The sequence below is a fragment of the Chiloscyllium plagiosum genome, chromosome 15, assembly GCF_004010195.1.
Source record: "Chiloscyllium plagiosum isolate BGI_BamShark_2017 chromosome 15, ASM401019v2, whole genome shotgun sequence".
Classification (NCBI taxonomy): Eukaryota; Metazoa; Chordata; class Chondrichthyes; order Orectolobiformes; family Hemiscylliidae; genus Chiloscyllium; species Chiloscyllium plagiosum.
In genome coordinates, this window is record NC_057724.1 from 12,704,700 (window position 1) to 12,713,668 (window position 8,969).

At 40.5% G+C, this 8,969-nt stretch overlaps 1 long non-coding RNA gene across 1 annotated transcript in view; it reads left to right on the forward strand.

Moving 5' to 3' along the window:
* LOC122557111 overlaps positions 1–8,969 on the forward strand; it is a 53,032-nt gene that overhangs the window by 16,941 nt on the left and 27,122 nt on the right. Inside the window, exon 2 of the long non-coding RNA XR_006313745.1 lies at positions 6,115–6,262. This is a non-coding gene — a long non-coding RNA (uncharacterized LOC122557111). The remainder of the gene's footprint in view (positions 1–6,114; positions 6,263–8,969) is intronic.

Here is an 8,969-nt window from a genome sequence, read left to right on the forward strand (position 1 = left end):
CACCTATTATACTCTATGCTACTTTCTCCCCACCCCCACCCTCCGCTCATTTATCTCTCCACCCTGCTGGCACTCTGCCTGTCTTCCTGATGATGGGCTTTTGCCTGAAACGTCGATTTTCCTGCTCTTCGGATGCTGCCTGAACTGCTGTGCTTTTCCAGCACCACTCTAATCCAGAATCTGGTTTCCAGCATCTGCAGTCATTGTTTTTACCCAGAGAGCAGTAAACATAAAACTCCATATTCTTCCCTGTTTATCAGGTCTTTGAGAATTACAAACCTCACATCTGTGTCTTTAACACACTCTAGTAACTTAAGTGGGAGGTTCCTCTGAACCAATATAGCCACTCCCCTACTTCTGGTATTAATAGACGAAAAGTAAACCAATTCAAAGCCATTCTGTTGTAGTTGCAAATGCTCCCTATCATCCAAGTGTGTCTCCTGTAATAAAGCAATATCCATCTTTTCCTTTTTCCTCTTAATTGGTGAGTGACTCGCCTTGATGTTCCAGGTACACTATTTAATCAAGTCATTCGCCATAACCTTCTGCAGTGACATTTAGATTACAGAGAGGAGGAAATCAAATTACAAATCATCGAGCCTTGGTGTTGCAAGATCCATCAAACATAAAAACTACATAAACTAAAACCAGTACAGTTAACAAACCTACAAAGCTATCAAAGACTTTATACAACAAAAACAAAAAAAACAACATATAAAGCGCCAGTGACGCTGAATAGGGGGACTCATCCCCTGTCCAAAGGGGGCATCCGCACATCCCAAAACCCAACTTTCCATCCCACTGCCAATACTACAGCTAGGGCATTTAAATACCTGAACCGGGTATAAACTACCTGTAAATAGGCATCCATCCATCCCAACCATTTTCTCTCCTCCTAGCTAGAGCCGCACCACAATGCAAGCAGCAAAGAAAGAAAATACACCATGGAATAACAATGTGAACAAAGACATTTTGAAAAAAAGTTAAGTGCCCCATCCATTCTTTGGTATAACTTAACACAGAAATTGAAAGCACGCATCCCAACTGCCCCCGAGCATAGATTAGACCAAGTTATTACCAACAAAACTTAATAGGAAAAGAAAGTCCCGACTGGTCCTCCTCTTTTTTTAAAAGAAGAGGCATATCCAAACAACACTACTATTTGTAAGTACTAAATTGTTCAGATTAGATTAATTGGTCCACAAAGTCTCTTGCCATCGCCGATGTGTCGAAGAGATGTACAGATCCATCTAAAGTGACTTGAAACACTGCCAGATACCTTAAAGAGTACTGGATCCCGAGCTCCCGCTGGCTTTTCATAGGATTACCGCCGCTGAGAAGTCCTGGAAGAACATGATCTTAGATCCCTCATAAACTAGGGCCTTCAGATCCTTCCTTTGGATTCTGGAAACTTCCACAATTCTCTCCTTATTTCTGTGGTGATGAAACTGCACCAAGATAGGACAAGGACGTGGGTTCGGTCCTGACTTGACCTCCCTACCATGACCCGGTGAGCCCTCTCAATCTACAAGCTTTCCATTACAGCCTCCACGTTAAGGAATTTCGGCATCCATTCCTCAATAAATTCCACTGGTCACTCACCTTCCTTACCCTCCAGCAGACTGACGATCCGAATATGTTTTTCTCCTACCCCTGTTCTCGAGGTCATTAACCTGGTCAAGAAAATTATGGCCCTGCATCTCCAGGGCCTGGATCCTATCCTTGAAGGAATCAGTATCAACTTCCACCAATGTGACTCTGCGTTCTACCTCATCCATCCATTTCTCGAGGTCTCCCAGCTGCTGTTCATGTTTCTGCAGCATGATAGAGATCGGGGCCAGTTTCTCCTTTATCTACTTGCTCAACGCCTCGTGAGCTCCTTTACCAGGACCTGGTAGGAAATCGAGTCCGAGGATCCTGAGGGTTGGGCCATGTGCCCGGCCTCGGATGTACCTGCTCCATTCTTCAGCATCGGTAAGTTACTCTCTGACAGTTTCCTGGGACTCCACGAGCTATCCAAAGTCCCACGATATCGCGGCAGTCTGGGTAGAGTGGGTTAGGACTTCGTCCCTGCTTGTGATGCGGAGTCTGCAACACAACCTTTCTAGATCACCGCCATCTTGGATCCCCTCAAAGTTCTTTATCTAATAGTATTCAGATTGTATGAGAAAAAACTTGAACAACCAACAATTCAGCTTTGATCCAACAGATTAAAAGTATGTTAGTAAATATTAACATTGTTAATAAATGTTAAATTGGCAACTCAGTCACAGAGGCTGGCCTTACAAATGGAAGAAAGGGCTGTCACTAGGCTTGCATTTAAGTAGTTGTGGAAAAATGTTGAAGAAACCTTTCGAGCCTGAAGCCAGGACAGACTTGGACTAAACATCATTTCTCAGCACTGATTTCCCTCACCTGAATGAAAACACAAATGCGAATATCATGAATTGCTTTTAATTTAAAAAGACAATGATTTGGCTCAGTGGACAGTTGAATATGTAGTTAAAAATCACACAACACCAGGTTATAGTCCAACAGGTTTAATTGGAAGCACACTAGCTTTCGGAGCGACGCTCCTTCATCAGGTGGTTGTGGAGGGCTCGATCCTAACACACAGAATTTATAGCAAAAATTTACAGTGTGATGTAACTGAAATTATACATTGAAAAATTGATTGTCTGTTAAGCCTTTTATCTGTTAGAATACAGTGATAGTTTCACTTCTTTCATGTGTAAATCACAAAACCTTTTTTTAAAAAGTTGCATTCTCGGGTTAGCTGTTAACAATGGTGATAGCAAGACAATATGTTGAAGGTGTTAGCCCCCTGTGTTCTCTGTCTATGCCATAATGTTTACATTGATTCTAATCTAAAAAGTGAGATAACGGAGTTTTATATGAATTCATGCAGTTTTTGAGCTCAGAGTTCTACATGAATGCATGCAGTTTTTGAACAAAGTACAATGTAACCCTACAAGTACAAATTCACCCCACAAAATATATGTGTGCATGTGGGTCTTTGTCTGTCTGTGTGTGTGTGTCTATCTGGGGTGGGGGTTGATGAGTGTGAGAAAGTGAATGTGTGTGTGTGTAGTGAGTGCAGAGTGTCTTAAGTCTGTGAGGGGGTGCATGTGTGAGTGTGGGAGTGTGTGTGTCTGTAAGGGTGTGTGTGAGTGTCTGTGTGCGCGACTGTGTATATGTGTGTCTGTGTGTATAGGAGTGCCTGTGTGTGTGTGTGAGAGTGTGTGTGTGTAGGACTATCTGTGTGTGTGTATAGTGCAATGGTGGTCACCTGTAATGTGACACGAACCCAAGGTCCCAGTTGAGGCCCTCCCTATGGGTGCTAAACTTAGCTATCAGCCTCTGCTCGACCACTTTTCTCTGCTGCCTGTTCCGAAGTCCACCTTGGAGGATGGTCACCCGAAGGTCTGAAGTCGAATGTCCTGGACCACTGAAGTGTTCCCCAACTGGGAGGGAACCCTGCTCTCTGTTGATTGTTGTGCAGTGCCCATTCATCCATTGTCGAAGCCTTTGCTCGATTTCCCCAATGTACCATGCCTCCGGGCATCCTTGCCTGCAACGTATAAGATAGACAACGTTGGCTAAGTCACATGTACAAGGTGGGAGGTATCCCCACGCATAATGGTGGTATCTATGTCCACACTCTGACACTTCTTGCAGCGCCTACCGTGACAGGGTTGTATGGAGTTGTCCTGAGAGCCAGGCAGCTTGCTACGAACAACAATCTGTTTGAGATTTGGTGGTTGTTTAAAGGCAAGTAGTGGAGGTGTGGGGAAGGTCTTGGTGAGGTGCTCATCCTCATTGATAATGTGTTGCAGGTCACGAAGAACATGGTGTAATTTTTCAGCTCCTGGTTACCTGATGAAGGAGTGGCGCTCCGAAAGCTAGTGTGCTTCCAATTAAACCTGTTGGACTATAACCTGGTGTTGTGTGATTTTTAACTTTGTACACCCCAGTCCAACACCAGAATTTCCAAATGTTGAATATGTACTTTGTGAAATACCTTAAGGAAAGATATTGTGAATAATTTTAAACTCACCTGCTCATTGGTTCTCACAACATTGGATGCAACCTGGGTTGTTCACTTCATCTGATTTCACTCAACATTGAATTCAGTAGCGAGCAACACTGAGCAGGTTATAAGCCTAGTGCTGTTCTGTTATTGTGAGTTAGGTACAGATAATAGGCCATGTGTAATGACATGTTTGTGGTGGCTGTCTTCCTCTATTTCTTGTTTGAATGCAAGAGACTTTTTGTAAAGATATGATTGCCAATTCAGTGAGCATCTAACTATTTATGCGCTGAGACTTTATTTTTATGTGATTTTATTTATGTGCTGCTAGGTTATTCCTTATTCTCTGTCAAGAAATAATCAAACAGCAGACATGGCTCAAAACTTCTAAGTTGGATAGAGAGAGAGAAAGAGAAAACTCACTTAAAGGCTTGCATCTCTGGCATTTGTCAAAACTGGTTGCAGATTTGAATATTTAGCAACTTAAAAACACAGAAACTGTTAGCTTTCCTGAAAACTGCAACTAGCAGTAAATTGAATGTAGGTGTAATATGAGTATTAAGACCGTCTCTAGGGCTTCAAGTCAGAAAGATATAGTGAAAAAATACTGAAAAAGCTTATGAAGATCATGCAGAGTCTCATGAATGCCACAAAAGGAAGAAGTCTGATCCTTAAACCTGTTATGCAGGTATAACACAGTAACTTAAGACTCTGGGCAAGAGCAAAAATTCTTACATATATGGCAAAATTCAATGCTGGGAAGCTAAAACAAGGTTTGCAATGTTACATTTATTGAATAAGCATGCCTGTAATAAGTTTAAATTAACATAAAAGCATTAGAAATTTAATTTTGAAAAAGATGACTCATTACATTAATCGTTAAAACCACAGCAAAATTCAAATAATTTAGTGTGAAAAGATTGGAAGGCAGAAGAATAGCTTATTAAAAACTAATGTTTTGAAGTGGAGACAAACTTTTATTGTGCAAGCAAAAATATCGATAAAGAGGAGAATGTGAATAAACCAATTTTTCATTCTGAAACAGTACAAATATCACAGTAAAGAAGCTGAAAGGGTATGAATTATCCATATTATTAAAAAAACATGTAAACCAGTGCTGAGTAAAAACCGAAAAGAAACAAAACCAGAAATTGCTGGAAAGTAACTGTCAGTTCAATTGTTCTCTCTCTTTCGGCTCTATTCCCACCTATCGTTTACACCTTGCCCCTCCTCACACCCTATACTCGGCATATAAACCAACACTTTCCTAGTTACCATCGGTTCTGAGGGAGAGTCACTCGACCCAAAATATGAACTCTGAGTTCTCTCCACATCTGCTGCCAGATCTTCTGAACTTTTCCAGCAATTTCTAGTGCTAGTTTACAGTCTTTCCTCCAACTTGGCAGAAGATTAAAATACAGTACTTCATCTTCTTATAGTCGTTTAATTATTCTTAAACACCTGAATTTTTTTTTCATCACAAGTATGAAGTTAATTCTCAATCATTTAGAAGTTTTCAAAGTTATTGAACAGAAATTAAAGAATTTTTCTGAAAAGGACAATTTTTTAAAAATTAAATTCTTTATGAAAACAAAAAAACCATCTTAATTATAATGTTTTATTAGCAATTCATTTTCATAAACCAGTAATTATAAATAAAGGCTTGCTGAAGAAGACTTGCCATTTTAACACAAGCAAATGTACTATTTAAAAAACTGGACCGCAAAAGTAGCTCCATCTACAAACTATATAAAAATCCCATTACAGATTTATTAGAGAAGAAGCTAAGACATGAACAAAGAGACATGTGTTTCTTTATTGGAGGTTTGGTAGCAGGCCATGTTATAAAATGACAGAATGCAAGAGCAAGTAGATACCTTTCATAATATTGTGAGAACTTTTGACAATTATGTTTCATCAAGCTCCAGTAGTATAATGGATGGAGTAAACATTAATAGAACAACACAGCTTCCATGTTGAGAACTAGATTTGTAATCTTTACTCAATGTCAGAAATTTGTGATTTACAACCAGAACTAATTTGGATGAAAACTGTCATCAAAATTTCTCATCCATTTCTTTCAGAGATGTTGCAATCAAAAAAAAGCTCTCACGTTGGAAGAAGTATCCAGATATGGATAAAGATTGAAATCCAAAAAATATCACAACATTACGATGGAAGAGAAAACCAACTTCACGCAAAATGTTCATCAGACATTGTTAATATTTTAAGGTACAGAAGCATTAAAACATCACATGATACAAAATGTCTTCAAATTCTTTGACACTAAAACCTACTGTTTCAAAACTGCAGCTGAAAAAAAAACCAAGGGCACAGTAACAATTTTGAGCTTGATCACACTAATGCATTAATGAGAAAATGGAACATTACCAGAGAATAGGCAAAAGTCAAAAACTATCTTTGAACCACAGAACTAAGATTGGTTATGAGCTCAGAGATTAACACATTGTAGCAAACACCTTCAGATGAAAATCCAAAATATGGATTCTGGGTAATCCAAGATGGAGGACAGGAAAAATTGGAGCTGTAAGAGCTGCTCCTTTTTTGGGGTAATTTAGGTGTTACAGGTGATTTCCTCAAAATCCAGGAGCTGTTGAATTGTTTTGGAACTTTGGGAGAAAGAAGTCAAAACAACAGCACCTTTAAAAGGGAGAAAGACAGACAAAAGGCAGTGACCACATGGTCAATGAGGGAGGGAGAGAAAGAAACTGACCATGCTAACACTGCCACACTGACATTTACACTGTGAATCTGCACAGTTACTAACTTTGCTGTTTGAGTTCATGTATCTTTGGACATCAGAGTGAGTCGAGGAAAAATTAACAAACAGCAAAATTCACAGCTGTCCTTAGAGGAACCTGTGTGGGACAGCTCACAGCAAGGGACAGATAAGTGCATAGCTTTTAATGTGTAACCTTGCTGTAAATCTATGGTAGTGAGTAGAATGGGTTCTTTCTTGATTATATGTTTTATTGAAATCTGTCTCTTGATTAAGTTTTATGAATATAAACCATAAGTACTAAGTTAGCCTGGAGCACTGTTTTTTAGACCAAAAAGACAGTGCTATTTTCTGTGTCTGTAGACTGTGAAGGAGCAAGGAAGACCTGTGATAGAGTAATATGCTGTTCCTGTGGGATATGGGAGTTTAAGGAGAGTTTCCATGTTATTGATGATTATATCTGCAGGAAGTGTCTTTGGTTGCAAATCCTAGAATATCGCATGGATCGGTTGGAGTGGCAGTTAGAGGCAATGAGGAATTTACAAGCACTAGTGGGTGTGATGGATGGCAGTTACAGGAAGGGAGAAAAGCCACAGATACAGTAGGATAGATGGGTTAACTCCAGGAAAGGTAAGAGAGGTAGGCATGTAATGTAGGAGTCTTCTGTGGTTATCCCCATTTCAAACAAGTATGCTGTTTTGGAAAATGGGTGACGGACTCTCAGGAGAATGTAGCATGAACAGCTAAGTTTCTGGTATCGAGACAGGCTCTAATATGTTGAGGGGTATATCAGGTTCCCAGTGATCGATTGTGATTGGGAACTCTCTAGTCAGAAGCACAGACAGACGTTTCTGCAGCCAGCAGCGAAACATCAGAATGGTGTGTTGCCTCCCTGGTGTCAGAATTAAGGATGTCTCAGAGAGGGTGCAGAATGTTCTTAAAGGGGAGAGGGCCCAGCAGGAGGTCATAATACACATTGGAACTAATGACATAGGAAGGGTAAAGATGAGACTTTGAAGGGAGAATACAGAAAGTTAGGCAGGAATGTAAAAAGGAGGTCCTTGAGGGAAGTGATATCTGGATTACACCTGATGCTATAAGCTAGTGAGGGCAGGAATGGGAGGATAGAGCAGATGAATGCGTAGCTGAGGAGCTGGTGTATGGGGGAAGGATTCACATTTTTGGATCATTGGATGCTGTTTTGGGGTAGAAGTGACCTGTACAAGGAGGAGGGATTGCACCTCAGTTGGAAGACGACTGATATACTGGCGCAGGGACATTTACAAGAGCTGCTCCGGAGGATTTAAAGTAGTAAGGTGGGAGGGTGGGACACAGGGAAATAGTAAGGAAAGAGGCCAATCTGAGACTGGTACAGTTGGGAAAAGGAGCGAGTCAAACAGTCAGGGCAGGCAGGAACAAAGCAGAGAGCAAGGTAGGACTGATAAATTAAACTACATTTATTTTAATGCAAGAGGCCTAACAGGGAAGACAGATGAACTCAGGGCATGGGAAGGAACATGGGACTAGGATATCATAGCAATTACAGAAACATGGCCCTAGGGATGTACAGGACTGGAAGCTTAATGTTCCAGGATACAAATGCTATAGGAAGGATAGAAAGAGGGACAAGAGAGGAGGTGGAGTGGTGTTTTTGATAAGGGATAGCATTACTGCTGTACTTAGGGAGAATATTCGTGGGAACACATCTTGAAAAGTTATTCGTCTAGAACTGAGAAATAAGAAAAGGGTGATCACCTTACTGGGATTGTATTATAGACTCCCTATATTCAGCAGGAAATTGAGAAACAAATTTGTCAGGAGATTTCAGTTATCTGTAAAACTAATAGGATGGTTATGGAAGGGGATTTTAACTTTCCAAACATAGACTGGGACTGCCATGGTGTTAAGGGTTTAGATGGAGAGGAATTTGTTAAGTGTGTACAAGAAAATTTTCTGATTCAGTGTGTGGATGTACCTACTAGAGAAGGTGCAAAACCTGACCTACTCTTGGGAAATAAGGCAGGGCGGAGCATTTTGGGGCCAGCGGCCATAATTCTATTAGTTTTAAAATAGTGATGGAAAAGGATAGACCAGATTTAAAAGTTGAAATTGTAAATTGCAGGAAGGCTAATTTTGACGGTATTAGGCAAGACCTTTCGAAAGCTGATTGGGGGCAGATGTTCGCAGGTAAAGGGACGG